Source organism: Columba livia, chromosome 13 (genome assembly GCF_036013475.1).
Source record: "Columba livia isolate bColLiv1 breed racing homer chromosome 13, bColLiv1.pat.W.v2, whole genome shotgun sequence".
In the NCBI taxonomy this organism is placed as follows: Eukaryota; Metazoa; Chordata; class Aves; order Columbiformes; family Columbidae; genus Columba; species Columba livia.
This window is the reverse complement of record NC_088614.1, coordinates 18130969-18150717: the sequence shown is the minus strand read 5'-3', so window position 1 is coordinate 18150717 and position 19749 is coordinate 18130969. Positions and strand designations below refer to the sequence as shown.

Here is a 19749-nt window from a genome sequence, read left to right as displayed (position 1 = left end):
GACTTGTTTTGTTTTATTGTTGTTCTTTGGGTTATGTTCCTGTGACATTTTCATTTGAGGTCTTCAAACACTTGGTGTGAATAACAAACTTACTGGCCACTTGTCTATCTAGCAAGACTTATTCTTTCAAATATTTATGCTGGCTGTCTAATAAGAGTAGCCTGAATGTCCTCAGAGAAATCAAGAATATACAAGCTAATGTCTATTTTTCTCCAAAAGAACTGCAGCTCGATTCTCTTAAGTCCTATTTCTGCATATCAAGGTGTTCAAGAGCAAAATGCATCCCAGACAAACAACAGCTGCAGCCAATTGCTAGAGTTTCAATCAGCACTAGGCAAATGTTTGACAGCACATGTACTCGCTGCCCCTGGAGCTTTCAGTAAATAGCAGAAAGTGAAATGTGGCACAGCTAAACCAGCAGATATTGAAAAATATTTCTCAGCTGTAGAAAAAAAAAAAACTGATAAAGTCCCACAAACCAACTTTAAACTGTTTTGTTCAAACCACAGGAAGTCAACAGGATGAACAGAGAAGCATGAGATACTCTGGATGCAGATTCTCACTAATTGGCTTATACGTGTCAGAACAGCATGGAAAAGAAACAGCACAGAAACCACCGTCTCAACTCCCACACATGTTCTGATGCTCCATGAAAGCATGAGGAAGTCTACAGTCATGATTTTACTGTGCATGGTTGAGAACCAAAATGTGACAGACAATACTACCACCTAATGAAACCGAAAAATAGTGAAGTCAGAGGTCATGTTTGTTCGCATACTGGTCGCACAGCAAGGTCATCAGAGAAGGCAACATCAAAGCCTTTGCCTTGCTGTTACTTTGACACTGTTTTCCCACACACCATCCCTTGCAAGAATGGTTCCATTAGTTTTCAGGCACTCACAGTGCTCAGTTTATGCTAACTTCCAATCTCTTTCTTGCCTTATGACACTTTTTGGAAAAGATTTCCTTTTTCACTTTTGATACTATAATCTGCTGTCATGCCTAGTTATGTATCAGATTCCAGTACCTATGTGTGTGGCTTCGGATCTGCTGTGATAGAGGACTTAATTCTCAGGAGAGGAAAACCAAAAGGCTTCTGAATATTTGATTTAGAAGATGGTGAGAGAAATTTTTTGGTTGTGGTGGCTTTTTATTTCTCTTCTTACATTCCTCCTTTCTTACAGGGCTCTGCCCTCCTCTTATCTCTCTGTCTCTTCCTTCTACATTGGCACTCTTCTGTTGTCATCTGTGTATACAATGTGTATATATATATATATATATATACAGGAATACTTTTTTTTTATTCTAAACAGTAGCACACTTTCTTATTTAAGATCTATTTTTCGTACTTTAAGTAACATGGGCCCAAGTTTCTGAGAAAACTGCACAGTTGGGGCTCCTATGAGAAGGTGCGTATGTCATGCAAAACAAAAATGGTATGCACAGACAAGATTGTTCAGACGGGGAGAATTAGCAGCTTAAGGATTCAAAGAAGAAATGCTGACATCAAAAGCTAGAGAACACTAAGAGGAATGTGTGGGGTGTAAAGAAAACAACATCCATTCTGTGTATTAACCATAATTTAAACTTTTATGTTGCGTATTTCTAGCTTAGAAAGCCTCTCCAACCATAAGAGAAGGTGCCTGAAGAAAGTAACTGAAAGAAAGAAGCCTCTGCTTGTACCTCTGTTCCAGGTAGAACTCTGTAATGTAATGTAATGTAATGTAAGCAAATGACACTATGATACTACACACACACCGAAACACACGTTCAGTTGAGTCCCTCCACCAAGGAGACAATGTTGGAAGGAATGGTATAGCCAAAATTTAACAAAAGCAGGTATTGTACTGCATTAGCATTTAGTATATAGATAATATATTAAGAGCCATGCAAAGGATTTTTTTTGTTAGTTAACACAATTAAAGCCAAACAATTTTGTTGTACTTCTTCTGACAAAGAGCCACTGAAAGCCTAAAAGTAGAATTGATTCCCCTACTAATCCTCAAGCTCCCTGTGGTTTATAAGCCACAGTCCTTGAAATAAAGTGGATGAAGTCATTATTAAATAATGTTTTTGTAGATATTAAAATATTTTATATCCTAGTACATGCAAACTATGGCATATTCTGAGCACATGCTAACTTAAAATGTCCTGTGGTCAGCCATACATAAGCTTATTATGTTCCCCATAGGCAGCTCTTACCTGTAGTTACTGAAGGGCCACCTCCACCAGAAGTTCACACGTCTTCTGAAATCTGAGATCCTCTCTCCCATGCGAAGCACCGTGCTGGACATCACAACACGCTGGAAACGTGAGATGTAAACCAGGAAGCAAGCTGTACCTGCAGAGGACGGAGGAGATCATCACCAGCTAAAACACACCAGCTGCCCCCATTGTAGACTGACTAAAGCTACTTGGCTGAATGAGAATGGGGTCAAGGTAGTGAAGATCAAGACTGAGGTAATCAAGTAATTTAGTCTCTACCTAAAAAGAAGTGACAAACAAACTCTTAACATACATCTTTAAAACAGGCTACTTTAACATCTAATTGCCTACAACTGCAGACTGCAATGTCACTGTCTATTATGCATTCTCAAAACATATCTCTTGTAACACAAATATTCCCACAAAAGATACAAATATGTAGTAGTAAAAACAAAAAATAATGTTAAACTAGAATTTGTGCAAACTATGGAAAAAAGGATCTAGGGGATCTGCTTCTAGGGATAGCACAGCTGGCAGGTTTTTCTATATGAATGAGGTGGTTTAATTTGGATGTTTCTACCTCAGGATTTCTGAGAACAGATGGCATGAACTGAATGGAACTTAATACACCTACCCCAGACAAGATGAAGAATAAACCACAGTTTTTCAACATCCCTTTGTGTCATGACTGACGCTGTCACCATTTGTCTAGTTCAGCTGAGAATAGTTACCCCTCTATTGCATCAACTGTACTGTGGTGCACCTTTATAATATATTGGTACTATGTAGTGTAGTAGAAGTTGCAAATTCCTAATTTTTGTCTTTCTAGCATGCCAAAGTATATATCTAAGAGACTGCAGAGGACCTCTCTCCTTTCAAGACTTACATTCAAACCTTATACTGAGTAGCCAAAATAATGTATTAAAAGCAATTCTCGTATTTCATCACAGTCATGAAATCTTGCACAACCATTCAACAGTGGCATTAAACCAGCACTTCCACTGACATCATCACCACTCGTGTACTCGCACTGACAATGCCATGAGTCCCATGGGGCTGGTACCACATGGAAGGAGCTATGAGAGACACTTGGCTGACACAGTAACGGCTCCAGAGCCTGGAACGTGATGGTAATAGCTCCTCTGGGGCTGTTATCATGTCAGTGGAAACATGTACGAGACACTTCCAGTGATGCTATAAAAGCATTTACATCAGTATCGTAGGTAAAACTCCAGAAATTTGGCAATAGAAATGAAATTATCAAGCTAAACAAAAAAGGTGAAAGCACTCAAGGAAAACGGAATATTTGAAGAGACTTCTAGGTTTGTTTCAGCTTCACTGAAACTTGCTCGTACATACAAATACCATGACAAAACAGCAAATGAACACCCACCTCCTCCCAGATACAACGTCAGCAGAAACAGAGGAAAAGAGTGCCTAAAACCCCTCCTTATCCTTAACACAACATTGAAGGTACTGGCCCTTTATGAATTGTACTTACAAGAAACTTTAAGTTACTTCTGTAGCAAAATAATAATAATAATAATATTTTACAACTTCTCAAGAAAAGTAAAAAATGGTCAAGAGTCAAAGCAAGTAATTTTTGTTCTGTGGGTCTGTCATGATGTACTTAAACTGTTTCATGATGTACTTGAACTGTTTAGCGAGTACTTGTTGAAAAAAATGTACATTCTGTAGTACTAATCCTTCAAGAAATAGAATTCATGGGAAAATTGCTAGTGCAATAGATTTGTTAGCTGACGTCACAAACTTATTATGAATCCTTGTGCAATCTGTTAAAGTAAAATGATAAATCCGATTAGCTTTCTCCAGCCACATATAACTAAAAACTCAGAGTTAGAATTCCTACTAGAAACCATGAATGATGGGCTTTTGGTTCATAATAGTTAAGAAAATTCCCTTGAATAGATTCTCCAAGGACGGCTTTTGCAGGTCACACATGATTGCCAGGATATTTTAGTGATATAGGTAGTATTTTCTTTCTGTAGCTGGTGGAATGAACAGTCACAATTACACACTGGTAAAAATTTCCAACTTACATATGTATCAGTTTCATGTAGACAGCACTACCTGTCTTCCTTGCATATATGCTAAGATACAGAATATAAAGCCTTGTGAATTTCTAAATGAAAACTCTTGCTTGTATATTTCATGCATTTTTTTACTAATACTACCATAGTAAAATATTTTAAAATTAAAAAGCTTCTTATTAATCTGCTTAAGTAGTTAGAACCAAAATATGCTCAAAAACTTGTTTATTTCTTTACAACATTATTGTCTTTTATATTTTGATTTTATTATTTTTCCTGCACTAGTTTCTTTTAGAGTTCGGAGCTCCACTCAGGCTTAAACTGCAACACTATTATCCTGTTAATTCAGGGCATCTCCTGCTCTTGCTGCAATTCTTTCATGACTGTGTCTATTAATGTATGTATATATAATTTTCAGGTACAAAACAAGCTTGTACACGGTAGGTTAAACGGGAAAATGATGCAAACATTAGCACATCTGACTGTCATTCCTTTATTTACCACGCAGTGATGAAGACGTAATCTCTATAGCAAAAGCCTGTGATTCTCTGCCAGCTGGCTGCCTGCCTTAACTTAAGGGAATAGTAATAAATGAAGCCCAAGCAAATGGCCACCATCTGGGTAAAGCTCAAGTGAGCTTGTTTGGACAAGGCTCCAGGGTCATGTAAATGAAATGGACTTTAATGTTAAGATGCATCTGTGAACGTACAATTTCTCCTTATATAAAGCCTGGCTTGACTCAGTGCAGGTGCAGAAAGTTGGCAGTATTTACAAACTACATATAATTTAGAGGTTTTTTAAAGATGCACATTGTTTACATGAATAAAGAGCCATCTGATGCCCATCTTTCAAAGCAGCCTTGAAAACATAAAGACACTATTAAAAATAAGTAAAAAGGAAAATGGTGTGGAGCAGCCATATAAGTAGTGCCTTCTATTGGGCTTATTCACACATGTTGTTTCTGTATTATTTTTATGAGGACAAAACCAAAAATACTGATGCTTTAATATAAGTAAGTCTTTTTACATTTGTTAACACTTTAAGACTTCTGAATGCAAAACAAAAATGTTGCACTTACAACATCAGGTGAGAAGCATGTGTATTTTTAGCAGCTACAATCTCCTGTTTTGGACTCCTTGCTTCACTTGAATCCACATCAAGTTTTTCTGCTTCTGATCGCTGAAATTTATTGTTGATATATAATATTTTAACCTTTCTCAGGCCATTCACATTTTGACAAGGTATAAGAAACTTTGTGCTTTTGTATGGCATTCATTAAAAGATTTAGTTTGAGAAGATAGTTAATTATTCTTGAAGGTAATGTAACGCGTGACTCTTGGCCTGTTCAGTTACTTTGCCTGTTCTACTTTACTCCAGTCTGTGCTTAATGGTAAATGTTCCCTCGAAAGAACTATTTATTGCATCTGTGTGTCACTTGCAACATTAGGAATCTTACCTAACTCTTTAGCTGCATTTCTGAGCTATTGGATGATCTTTTTGTGCCTTGACTGACCACGTTTCTTCCACACAAGGCCATTAGTCCTGGTATAGCTTTTCTCTAGTTAGTGCAAGAGCTAGGCCGTGGTTGGACTCGATGATCTTGAGGCTCTCTTCCAACAAAAGTGATTGTATTCTATGAATACTCTTCTTTTGTAATTTAGTCTGGTTGCATATATATGTTGCATATGCAAGTACTGTATGTTTCAGAAAAAAAAAATAAAAACCCTGCATCTGTGAAATATTGCTGTTGAAAACACGTAAGCCTACACACAATAATAGACCACTGTAAGTCAATGTTGTTGATCACGGATAGCTCTAGTATTAGTGGCCTTCTTAAAATATGAAAGAACTTTAATTCCTTGTTCACGTCTTCATATTAAAATTTATTGAAAAGATTCTGACAGTGCAGTGGCAACTATGATCAGCATTGCCCTTTCCATCCTCTGCCACACACACACAAATGCCAGATTGATTTTTCATTTGTGTTTTTTGTCCTATTTGTACGGGACTTTATACCTCCATTGAAACTTATCCTTGCATGTATGTCCAGGAAAATAAGAGGGTACTCTGTTTCTGCCAAGTACAATTAAATTCTCTAGAACCATACAATCGGTGAGTACTAAGCTGGACTCGCCATGTATTCACCCTTTACATTAACGGAGGACTCTTGTGGCTCATAAACAGCAGCTCTTCCAGCTGACATAAAGGGATCATCCTTTCCATTGAGCCAGTGGGAACTGTGCTAAGCTTCTCAGCTGGAAGTCGCTCTTTGCATCTTGCAAGAGACTGATTTAAAATCATTCCTTTGAGGGCAGCCGGGGTGAAGAATTTTTTGGGGAATTAAACAGATGCCCCTCAAAACGATGCACTTCCTTTTAAAATCAAGTTACCATAACAACTGTACAGTACTTTTGCTCTCAAACAAAGCACTTTTTTGTGTATTAGGAAGCTTGCACTCCAGGAGAGAAGCTGATTTACTTTCCCTGAGGAAACACACCATATGACATGCAAAATGTCAGGGGGTGAAGAATACAAACTGGAGCTATAAAACCACATTAGAAATAGAACAGCTTATACACTCTCAGAGTTCTTAACTTTTTTTCCCTAATACATGGGAAGATTACATCAAACTGTACCATGGACAGCACAAAGGCAGTCATTAATAGGACAGATTATTATGGTAATGGCTCTGATAGTTTATGGATTATGAAAGGGTTAAATGCCAGACGCTGGAACCCTCAGGCATATGTAAATAGTCATCACCAAGAAACCCGCAGGTGCCATGATTATGCCCTCTACCAAGACACTTATACGGTGCTGACTGGCAAATACAGTGTAATAATGATTTGTGTAGCTTGTACTGAGCTAGTGTATTCTATATGCAATAATTTAAGGATAATATTCTTATTGCCCACTGTCAAGTGAATAATAGTTTCAATTTTATATCCTCCTCTGCATTATTGTTGTTACCCTGTTACAGCACATTACCATTACCTTCTCCCCTGCTTTGTTGTAGTATGGCACATTCGCTAATATATATGTGATCCGTTATTGGCTTAATCTAATAGAGAGCTTTCCAGTAGTAATAATGGCAATACTGTAATAGCACCATACTATTGTGCAGTTAACACACTTTGTCGTGATAGTATAATTCCAAGTTATCATAAGCATCCTTTGTCAGTTTGGCAACATGTGAAGAAAATAACTGCTTTTGAAAAAGATTAACCAGACCATCCTAAAACTTTGTCAGAACTTGACTCTGGTATACGCCTTCCATATGTTCACATCCCTTCATCCTTGTATTTCTGCGTTTTTATGCATATGTGAATGCGTGTACAGAAAATAGTCTTTTTTGCTTAATGCAAGTCTTTTTTGCTTAATGCAAGCAATTTCATTTGTGTTTAATAGAATATGTTAAATAAATACTCTTAATTGTTAGAGGATGCTTTAATCTATGCAGAATGAACTTAATTACCATTGAATTAACTCTAACCCAGATTAATCAACAAATGTATGATTAGGTAATTATTACCTCTTTACAAGTCCTGTTGCCAGTAATAGAATTCAGAATGAAGAACACAAGAGTTAAGAGTCGATGTGCCATTTGGGAAATGTGTGGAACCATATAATTGACATTTTAAAATGTACCAACTAGAACTGAAACAAGATGCTATTGTACTGTACAATTCAGTGCCATGTTAAGATATTATGTACTTTCTTTAAGCAACTTGCATAGTCAAAAATGCCTCTTGTGCTGAATAAAAGCAATCGAGTTGCAAATTACTGGGACTGCTTTAGGAATAGAAAGCATTTATTAAAATACTGTTTCTGCTGCTCACCTGGATATATTGCTATTCTAATGATTTAAGTTACTTTCTCCACTGTTTATTTGAAAGACTAATCACTCTATGGTATTCCCAGAGCCAGATGCTGGCATATCTGAGCATTTGTAGTTTGAGTACTGTGCAACTACTCCTTTAAAATGCGTAGGGTTAAAACTGTATCTCCAGAGTTGACTACATAGCTGTCAGTAAGATAGCTCATGCTGGAACAGACTGTATGGGTGTGATGTTGGATATGTCCTTAAGAGCAGTCTGGCTAATGGAGTATGAATAAGAATGCCTAAATACCTCCCTCTTAACCAGACTTTTTCTTTAAAAGTGTAGACTATGAATTTGTTTCATGATAAAACTTAATAAAGACAGATTACCTGTAATATCAATGCACTAAAAATGGGTAACTTAGCAATAAAAAATAAATAATTATTTCAAAGCCCATATCAAATAGCTTCCACAGACCCAGATATAAATTAATTCTAGAAACTTAAAAATGTGATGTTCAAACACAACTGTTTGAATAGATATATTCTACCATATTGTCATTGTTTAGTGTTCCTCCTGGAAAAGTTTATTTGCTATTTTTACAGTGTAATTATTGAATCTGAGATAATAAATATATTGAAAGTTGGTTCATTTTAATTTTTATGAGAGATACCTCTGACCTTCTTCTGCCAATCAGCATTGTGCCACCAGCCTTTTTCACTACGCTTGCTTTAATGATACGGGGTGGTTAATATACTTCCATCTATTGAACTATGATCTAAACAACTTAAACTATAACGGAATGTTTTCCAGTCTGCCAGACAGAATATGAATTACAATGTGTCATGCATTTTGCATAGCAGCAAGAAAAAATAGGAAGGTCATTTGAGTTCTTGGAAGACAGACTCCCAGAATATCAGGGATTGGAAGGGACCTGGAAAGCTCATCCACTGCAATCCCCCCATGGAGCAGGAACACCCAGATGAGGTTACACAGGAAGGTGTCCAGGTGGGTTGGAATATTTCCAGAGTGAGACTCCACAACCCCCCTGGGCAGCCTGGGCCAGGCTCTGCCACCCTCACCAGGAAGAAGTTTCTTCTCAGATTTAAGTGGAACCTCTTGTGTTCCAGTTTGAACCCATTACCCCTTGTCTATCATTGGTTGTCACCGAGAAGAGCCTGGCTCCATCCTCCTGACACTCACCCTATAGATATCTGTAAACATGAAGGAGGTCGCCCCTCAGTCTCCTCTTCTCCAGCTCCAGAGCCCCAGCTCACCCAGCCTTTCCTCACACGGGAGATGCTCCACTCCCTTCAGCATCTTGGTGGCTGCGCTGGACTCTCTCCAGCAGTTCCCTGTCCTGCTGGAACTGAGGGGCCACAACTGGACACAATATTCCAGGTGTGGTCTCCCCAGGGCAGAGCAGAGGGGCAGGAGAACCTCTCTAACCTACTGACCACCCCCTTCTAATCCACCCCAGGTACCATTGGCTTCCTGGCCACAAGGGCCCAGTGCTGGCTCATGGTCACCCTGCTGTCCCCAGGACCCCCAGGTCCCTTTCCCCTACGCTGCTCTCTAATAGGTCATTCCCCAACTTATACTGGAACCTGGGGTTGTTCCTGCCCAGATTCAAGGCTCTACACTTGCCCTTGTTCTATTTCATTCAATATTTCCCTGCCCAGCTCTCCAGCCTGTCCAGGTCTCTGATGGCAGCACAGCTTCTAGTGTCAGCCACTCCTCCCAGCTTGGTGTCACCAGCAAACTTGCTGACAGTCACTCTATTCCCTCATCCAAATCGTTGATTAATATATTGAATAATATAGGCCCCAGTACTGCCCCCTGAGGCACTGCACTAGTAATCACTTTTCTAGAGAGCAAACAATGTCAAATAGCTTTGTCTGACATAGGCTGAGCACAACTGGACTTGCAGGTGTTATTTATAAAATAATATGCTGCAGCAACAAATGCTAAAGGTAGCGTTAACCCAGACATCTGAAGACATGAGGATGATTCCAAGTAATTTTAACTTTCCTGTTAATGGGTTAAGAAAAAAATAATAAAACACCACTACATTTCATAGTTATCTTCAAAGGAGGGCGCAACTTCCCAGTAGACAAAAGGATTACTAAAACACAAGGAATAGTTATTAATATAGATTCCTTAGATGTCTTAGCGCTGTCCATTTTATATGCAGGGAAGTGAGAAAATAGCTTTTACTATTTTAATACATGTGGGATTTTTCTTCCTTGCATATCTTAAGTGTAAATGACATTTTTATTTTTTTAAATATATTCTAAAAGAAACAATTTAAAGTTCTTTGTATTCAGAAAAAATAAATTATATTTGGTATCAGATTGTGTCTTGAGAGATGGAGCTGTCTATTAAAAAAACGAGACAGGTAGCATAAAAAAAGTGTCTGATTGCTTTCTTAGCAATTGCATTGTTTTCTTTCTGGCTTCAGAAAATTGTCTTGAGATTGGATTTCCCCTCGCTCTCCTGTACAGTAGCATGCAACAGAAAGTAATTTCTTTGTTTCAAATACATTTTCTTTTTGGTTCTGTGAGGGCTTATTACATAACACAGAAGCATTTCACCTTCAGAGCACAAAGAGTGCCTGCCTTCTGGGCTTAAACGCAACTTTTAGTAGTGAATCACCCACATAAATAAAGTATTATTTATCTTTTTTTTTCTCAGATGATGGGGCCATCTAATTTCTTAACACTTAAAAAAACCAAAAAAAATCAAAATCTCATTGTGTTATGACCCACAGTGTATTAGCACTGAGTATTGCCAGCTTGCTGAGAACCCAAGAACCAGAACTCTTCTCTTGCATTTATAACTTTCAAGATGAGTAGCAAGAACATGAGTTTCAGCAATAGCGTTTCAGGATGTTGAGAACTCCACGCTCTCGTTGCCTTCAGTGCCTGCTCAAAGCGCGGAGCCCCGATGAATCTCAGTCTTCAGTCAGCATGCTTAATTAAGTTTATAGAATCAGGACCAAACTCTGCAATTAGTTAAAATAAAATTGGTGTAGAAATCCCTTTATTCATCTGCTCAATTTTAAGTGCAAAGGGCAGCTATTCAAATTTTGAAATAAAAACGTAATTAAGAACCCCTACTGCAAGCAACTTCTTGATCTGATAGCTGGCATAAAAGTTCACAGTACATAACAGTATTTGAGCAACATCTCATTTACTTCATTCTAATTAAGCTAAACTATGTTAAGAAGCTTTATCTGTTCACTTGCTGTACAGTCACTCATCTGAGTGAGGAAGAAGATGTTTTGTCTTACATTAGTTGATAGCTAGAAAGGAGGAGTATAATCCTGGTCTTTGGATGTCAGAAATATTTATGGTCTTAAACTGACAAATTTTTAGTGTGATCTTTGGCATTGTGGATGAAAGACAGAGTTATAGGCCTTAACAACTCTGAGTACCATTTATTTCAGCAGGATCACAAACTATGAAAGGGAATTAATGAAGAATGTGGTCTAATTGCCATAGTTCATTATCCTCTAAAAGAAAGTCCTGGTTTTGATAATGAGGTAACATGGTACCTGTGTATAATGTGATACGCAAATTACTGTGAGCTTACTGTAACAGCTACCATAGAAAAGAAAAGCCCTAATGCAAGTTACTTAATAAAAGCTATTTATTAAAATTGCCAGTTGTCCTGCCTCCTTTATTCCAGCATATCTGCTCATATTATAACACATCTTCACTTTGTTTCATTTTGTGCTTAGTATGGTGTTTGCCTCATAGACTGGACAGATTGTCTTTGATCACAAAGTGTAAAGTTAAGTAAACTTCACAAGTTCAATAGAAAGGTTACTGTGCAGCAGTTTTTAGCTTTCAGTGCCAATTGTCATTGTTGCATAATGTCGAAAGATGTTTAGAGCTGTGAGTGCTGCTTTTTAACCCTATTATAGAGAGTAACAATCTTAAATGTTATGTAAATAATTGCAATTTCAAATTAAAAGGAAAATAGTAACAAAGCTGATTCAGTGACAGGTAATTATGATATCCTTTTATGTTCCTCAATGAAGCCCAGCTCCTGGAAGAACTTGGTCTATGTCGTTTGTCCATCTCAACCACAACAGAAATGAAGCTCAGCTCCTTAAAAGGGTTGCTCTTTGTGCTTATTAAATGACAGACGGCAATTTACAGTAGAGGAACAATTGTTAACGTTATTAATTATGACTGATTTTGATATTTACACATTAATAGTACTACTGTTTTATTATTTGGTTATATTATACTGTGAGGGGAAATCTTCGACAGATTTTTATAACCATGATATACAATCTAGCGTATTACTACAGGGAAAATGCTCTAAGATTGAAACCAGATGGAATAAGATGAAAACCATAGATTATTATAGTTGTCTTTATTAAAAAATACTGCTCATTCTCATCTTTTGACTTTGTGCCTTTATTTTTGCTCATTATTTTAAACCCCCTCAATTATCAGTTCTAAAATGTTTATGCATATTTGGTAGTTAAACACTTCTGTTAGTCTGATAACAAAATAACAGCTACTGATTTTTTTTCAGTACCATAACTTTATGAAAACCAGAATTGTGAAGATACCAGTGACTTCTCTTTTTTATATAATTTTTGTAGTTTAAACACAGCCATGCTGACCCTAAAGAAACCACAAGTACTCCAGGAGTTTGGGTGCAAAGTTCTGCTTATTGGATTTCAATAGAAAATTTTCATGAGAAAATAGCTCTGCTTTATTAAAGAAACTAATAATACACTCTTGAACTTGATGTGATTTATTACAAATAAAGTGACCTGAGATATTAAATTTTGAAGGTTTGAAATCATCCTCGTAATACAAGAAGTAGCATAAATGTACAAGGAATACTAGCTTGCTGTGTTTGGCTAATGAAGTTTTTCATGTTTCTTAGTGGAGGCAATCACAAAAAAACAATTAGAAAACAGTGTTCGGGGGTTCAAAGGCAGGTGTGCAGACACCATGTGCTTGTTGCCCACTTGTTTCATTCCTAGAGAATCTTTTTCACAGTGGTGGGAAGAATTTAAATGACTCAGCTAAGATAATGTGCTAAGTATTTCATTTTTCTTCAAAGCAAGTTTCTTCATCGTTTAGCCTATTCATTTATTATTCAGACAGCCTCTTATTCTGTGAAGACAGCTTTCATTCCTTTACAGGTGCTTTATGGAGTAGGACACAACGTGAGGTCACAACTTAAACAACAAATGAAGTGGAATATATCTGTACACAAAGTGAATTCCACAGACATTCTCCCTCTCAACAAACCCAGCCAGTTCTTAAGCTTGCTTTATGTGCATAGAGCTTGTCTTTCAAGAAGCTGGAATTCAGAATATATGATTACAAACAGATTTTCATTCTTGTATGACTAATTACTGTATGTGAGAGACAGATGGCAATGTGTGAATTCGTACAGCATTAAGGGATATAAGGACGCTCCTAACATGTAATTTAATTAGATCTTGTAATTTAATTAGAGCTAGCGTTATTTGTGCTCAAATAAAATGAAAGTTCTAAATCTCTTTTATAATTCATTTGGTCGATACTATTTCAGAGATTACTTCCCCTATGCTACTCAGACTGCTAATAAATAAAATCACTGACTTTTTTTTGTTTGTTTAAAGTCATCGTGTCAATAATTAGATGCATACTGCACCTCTCCTAGTCGGCTCCTCCACCCTTTGCATCACAAAGTTATCATCAAGGCACTGGAGGAACCTTCTGGCCTGTGGCTGGCTGGCCAAGCAGTCCTTCCAACAACCATCAGGGAAGTTCAAATCCCCCACCACAACCAGGGCCTGTGATTGTGAGGCTGCTCTCAGCTGTCTGTAGATGCCTCATCAACTTTCTCACCCTGATCTGGTGGCCCTTGCCAGCCTGCCCCTTAACTTTCACCCACAGACTCAACTCGCTCCTCATCCGTGCCTGGACAACACTCAATACATTGTAGCAGCTCTCTCACATAAAGAGCAACTCCACCACCAGGTCTGGCTGGCCTGTCTTTCCTGAGAAGGACACAGCCATCCATGACCACATTCCAGTCATGTGTGCTGTCCCACCATGTCTCTGTAATTGCCACTAGGTCATAATCTCCTGCCCTAACACAGGTTTCTAACTCCTCCTGCTTATTCCCCATGCTGCACACACTGGTGTACAGGCATTTCAGAGAGCGAGCTGAGCACACCAATTTCACCCCAGGGCTATGGGAGTTACTCCACCAGTCCATTTCCTTTTCACGCTCCCTGATGGTCCTCAGCATCTCAATCTCCTCCTTAAGCTTTGCAGCCATGCTGAGCAGATCTTGCACCTGCTCACCCCTCACACAGGTGGGATGCTGGCCATCCTCACCCGGCAGCAGCAGGCTCTGGCACTCCCTGCAGACAGAAACCTGAACAGCCACGGTTCGGGGCAGACACTCTGTCTGAGTGGCTACAGTTTCTTCAGACAAGCTCTCTTTCTGGTCAACACCATGGTCAGCAACAGTTTGAGACAGTGGCAACAGGTGAGAGAGTCTAACTAGCGACAGGTGACAACCTCTACACCCCAGTGCACGAGTTACACACCCGCTGCTGCAGCACAGCGTGGGTGCTACTCACCCGCGGCACAAGCCGATGGCCCTTCCAGCACCTGGTGGCAGCGACGCGTCGCTGTCCTCCCGGAGGCTTTTTCAAGGCGAGGGGCGGGGTGTGATCTCTGTACCTCGAAGGTTCCGCTGAGTCGGGACCCGCCGAGCCGCCTCCGATCAGCTGATCTCAGGAACCGAGAGCCGGTGCCGAGATGCGACGGGTTTCAAATCACCCGCCCTCCCGCGGTAACGCCCACTGACGTCACCGCCTCGCAAGGGCTGCCGGGAGCTTCCGGGGCCCTTGAGACCCAAAGTGCCCGATTGGGAGAAAAAACACCCAAAAAAAGGCTGCTCTGAACCTGGAAGGTTTCGCTGAATCGGGACCCGCCGAGCCGCCTCTGATCAGCTGATCTCAGGAACCGAGACTGAGTGCACAGAAGCACATTTATGTACTTTCAGCATCTAGCACTAGAAGTTAATCACATAATAGTTTTGCAAGTGTTTTGAGGTTAAATCTGGCTACTAAAACCTGAGTTGAGTATTTGCACATGAAGACATTTCAGTTCATATTTTTCTAGAGTTCTACGGGAAGTAAAAATCAAATTGTTTGAAATACGTGACATATTAGAGGTAACACAGGCTTCCTACCAATAGTAGAAACCTTAGAAGTATCATGGTAATTAACATATTTCAGTGCATTTGAAGTCATGTTTTATTGCCTTTATCTTTACTGAATCAATGGAAGATTATTTTGTCCAAAGGCAGAGGGTCTTACAGAGGTCTGCCTAATTTGTTGGCTGAAGTTTAACTGATAGTCTCTTTTCCATACTAGAATTTTCTCCATGATACCTGTTTCAATGTCCTTTAACTGCCAGACCATGAGCTATAATGTTACTGTTTGTGACCTCTGTCTCTTAGTGTAAATACAAACATACTCAACATATACCTAAGCATTCAAATTTTCCTAACTTGCTGGATAAGTCATGCAGGATTTGGGGTTTGGTTGGCTTTTCCTATCCCCAGCGTGTCCCATTATTCCCTGCTCTTCTGCTTTTATGTTGCTAATAACATGGAATTTTTGTTTCCATTTAATGAAATATTACCCAGGATAATCCATTTATTGTATTTTATAATTTAAGAGTGCTAAATATAGATCAGAATACCTGTATTGGTGTGTTGACACAAATGAGTAATTGCTCTGTTTGATGTATTTATTTTTCATTTCTGATTGTGTATGACTTAAATTTGAAACTTAAGTCAAACATGATGTTCCTCTCTTGATTGCAGAAATTGTTTGGCATTGAGCTATTTCACACAGTGTTCAGTCATTCCCAGGGAGGAAATCTGTGACTGCAGTCTTCATGGCAAAATCTCTGCATTATTTAAGCATATATTCTGCCTTCTGTTGACATCCCTAGGTACAAAGTACAGTGTGCTAATTAGGTCCCTCGTGCTCCTACCATCCAGATTACATGTATATACTCAAGCAAAAAGATCTTTTTCTATAACAAATTATTATCAACAGTGCTTATCCAGATCAAAAAGTGAATTTGAGTGAGCATTACGCTTGATAATTTTGCAGAAACAAAAAAGAATTAAAGCAGTCCAGAAACTAAAGATTATTTTATATCACTCATACATTTCTGTAGTGTTTTTTAAACCACCACCAGAAGTTCCACTTCTTCATGAAAATGTAAAATTTCATGAGATCTGATAAATGTTCTGCTGAATATGTAACTGCCACACAAGTCTGGATCTAAGGTTATCTTATTTTGACATCTCATTACAACAGAAGGCACTACTGGATTTTTAGGGAAAGAATAGATCATATCATAGCGTCATGTATTCCAAACTTCAAGAAAAAGTGGGTATTGCGAACAAGACCTGGCACACAATTATTTGTGTTTGATATCTAACATTAAACCTGTGTTCCTTGATCTTTTCTAATTCGTCTTTAAACACATTTGACCTTTTATCTTCATACTTTTATGTGGCAGATGCATTGGTTGCATGAGAGAGTACTGGTTTACTGCCTGATGGTTTCACTGAATGAAGCCAGGTTCCTGTGTTTTGAGAAAGAATACACATCCATTTGCTATTTGCATCCATTGTAACTTTCAGATCTCCATCATATTCCCTTCCCAGTCCTGTCTTTATGAAGGGGAAGCTTTGTAGCCTGTTTAATTGCCCCTCACATTGAACCTCTTACATGTTTCCGATCACAGTAGTTGCATTCGTCCATACTTATTCTAGGTCTCTATTAAACCCGTTCAACAGATAATGAATACAAAGGGAAAGTCACTCAGCAATTCAGTGACAGAGCCAAGCAGAGTGTGGATCGTGAAACTATTCTTTCTAAATGCATTGTATGTTTGGAAGTACTGCAAAGCAAGCATCAGTTAGGGCTTTGCCTGCAGTCTTCAATATTTGATTATGCCCTGTCGATATAGATCAGTTATCTAATTTGAATTCTGTTGACTGAAGTAGACATAAATTTCACCAGAACTTGGTATTTCTGTGGTTTGGCATCTGGTTACTCAATGAGAAAATAAAGCAATGAAAGGTAGAATACCCCTAGGAGGGTCAGCAACATCTGCTGAAGTGAGACAGATATGTAGCCCAGGTAAATATTCACAAGCTACCCTATTATAAATAATAAGACACATTTCTAAGATAATCATTTACACTGGCCTATTTTTTTCTTGGTGATATTTTTTATGTTCTGGAAAGTAATGGTGTAGTACACAACAAAAGTAAAAAAAAAAAAGAAATAGCAGGGCCCTTAAGGAAAAGCAGATTACAGAGTAAATCGCAAGCACCAAAGGAATATATTTTGAGAAGATTGTATCGAGATTAACTGTAACCATACTAGTTATCTTTTTCCACAGAAGACATAAGCAGGCAATAAAACAGCAGCCTTCTGGAAGCCATAAATTGAGTTAATAGCTTTAACCCATGTAGTGTTTCTTCATCAGAGTAAATGTCTAGAATGAATTACACCATTCTGGTATATCAATTCTGGTATATCAAGACTTATCTTCTTTGAGGCGGAAAAAGCTACTTTAAAAAACTTTAGATTGATTTCTCCACCAGCTGGTATGGAGGTGAAAACAGCATCTTTCCTGTCTTGGTGATGCTGTTGTGTTTGCAGCACCCTGCCACAATCTGCAGACACTGTAGTGCCTGTGTGTGGTACTGGGTCTCAATGCAAGATACTCCCAGGTGAGCTGATCAAGCACTGGTGGGTTCCCAGGCTCAGTCCTGGGCCGTTCCCTACCTTCCACTGCTCTGTTCAGCTTTCCGAGCTATCTTATGTCTACAGGGACTTTTTCATAGTCTGGTTTTGCAATACGTAGCAGGTTTTCAATACTGAATATCACTCGTCAAAAGGAGTTAGATTCACGTTCCCAAAAGTGTTCGCATACCTCCTACACATCTGCAAGACCAGGCTACGTGAAACATAATTTGCAGACTGCCACTTTGGTGCATCCACATCCAAGAAGTTTATTCAGATACTACGGAAATGTGGATCCTGTTTTTTGGGAATGTCCCTCTTTGAATGGTAACTTCCCCAGTGAAGGGTAGTGTGCTAACTACTCTTGAGAAATAAATCTTCCACTGCAGTATTTTCTCTAGTAGTCTGGGCCTAAATTAACATGACCTAACACTTTGGCCTGTTTTTGTGTTGGTATTGATACACATACCTGGAACTGAATTTTGGTGTTCTACTATACAAATACAGTTCCCCAAATGGATGATGATTACAGATTTTGGGGGTACAGAAAGAAGGAAAAGTAATTGTATTCTATATGTGCTAAGTCTAAGTGAGCCAGCAGCTTAATTCTGATTCCACTAAAGCTTATGACTGGTTTATCGTTGACTTCTTGAGGATTAAGAGTTAGACCAAGACTCAAACCCCACCTAATTACTTTTGTATGGTAGACGTCTACAGCAAAATTCTTCAATTGGATTAATTCTGAGTCAACTCAGTAGTGTCACTGAAGTATCACATAATTTGGATCCAGTTAATAATGTAACTAAAATTCCATTTTGTTTGGTGACACTAATTTTTATTTCTACAGTTCTGGCATGTAATTCATTCAAATAAACCCCTCATTTTTTAATTAAGTATTAAAATCATATTAATGAAAACAAGTACTTTCAAAGCAAAATATTTTTGCTTCAGGGAAAATAGATTATTTTTTATTTAAAGGAGAGGAGAAGATAAATCTTTAATAATCAGACAAATATGTTGCTCACTACTTAATCTTTAGCATGTGCTGAAACCTAAGGGATTACTAAGGGATGTATCAGTATTCATTTTACTACTGTAAATATTTTGTACTGTGGAAGTACTGTTTGTGTTTATTGTGCAGCTTGATTCTATCACAGCAAGTTATATATAATGCAAAATGTAAGTGGATTTTAACTAGTGCTTACTGTGTTGTTGCCGGTTTCATGGGGTTTAGATGTTTAGAGATCCCTTTCTGATATGACATGACTTGTTGTCCAATTGTCCAAACAAAATATGTTATACAGAGATGTATCTACATACACTCAACCCATTATATGCCTTTAATTGCAAAGTTTGGTTCTTGCTATTTATAAAAGTCTTCTTTTTCTTCTCTTTAATAGTAGGACAGCATCCACTGTCCAAGGCTGTCTGCGTTAGCTAACTCACTTAAGAGTATGCATAGAATAAGGTAGTGTCTACAGGACAGCGTTATGAGGACACCTCTCATTCAAACCTTTCCCAGGGAACCGGCACAACCCTTTCTGAGGTACCTGCATACAGCATGAGAAACAAATGGGGTGGATAAAAGACTGTGTGCAGTTGCAGGGTTGTAATCTCAGTGGGGTCACCGAGATGTGGAAGAAGTCGATGTGGCTTTCTTCAGACAAGTGGAAGTAGACTCCCTTTCACAGGCGGTGGTTCTTATGGGGGACTTTAACCACATTGATATCTGCTGGAGGCACAATACAAACAGCACTGACTGTCTAGGAGCAGTATGCCAACAACAGCTTCCTATGAAAAGTGATAGAGGGTCCAATTAAAGGACGTGCTCTGAAAGGTCATGGTGGACGTCTTGCTT

At 38.5% G+C, this 19749-nt stretch overlaps 1 protein-coding gene across 3 annotated transcripts in view; it reads right to left on the bottom strand.

Moving 5' to 3' along the window:
- Positions 1–19749, bottom strand: part of CDH8 (cadherin 8) — a 352129-nt gene that overhangs the window by 314884 nt on the left and 17496 nt on the right. The window contains exons 1-2 of one of the 3 annotated variants that reach the window (XM_065029271.1): positions 14688–14906; positions 2203–2341 (exon numbers count right to left, since the gene is read on the bottom strand). The gene's annotated coding sequence lies outside the window, so the exon portion shown is untranslated. Of the gene's footprint in view, positions 1–2202; positions 2342–14687; positions 14907–19749 lie in introns of those variants that run through there. The other 2 variants (XM_065029274.1, XM_065029272.1) reach the window with 2 other exon arrangements.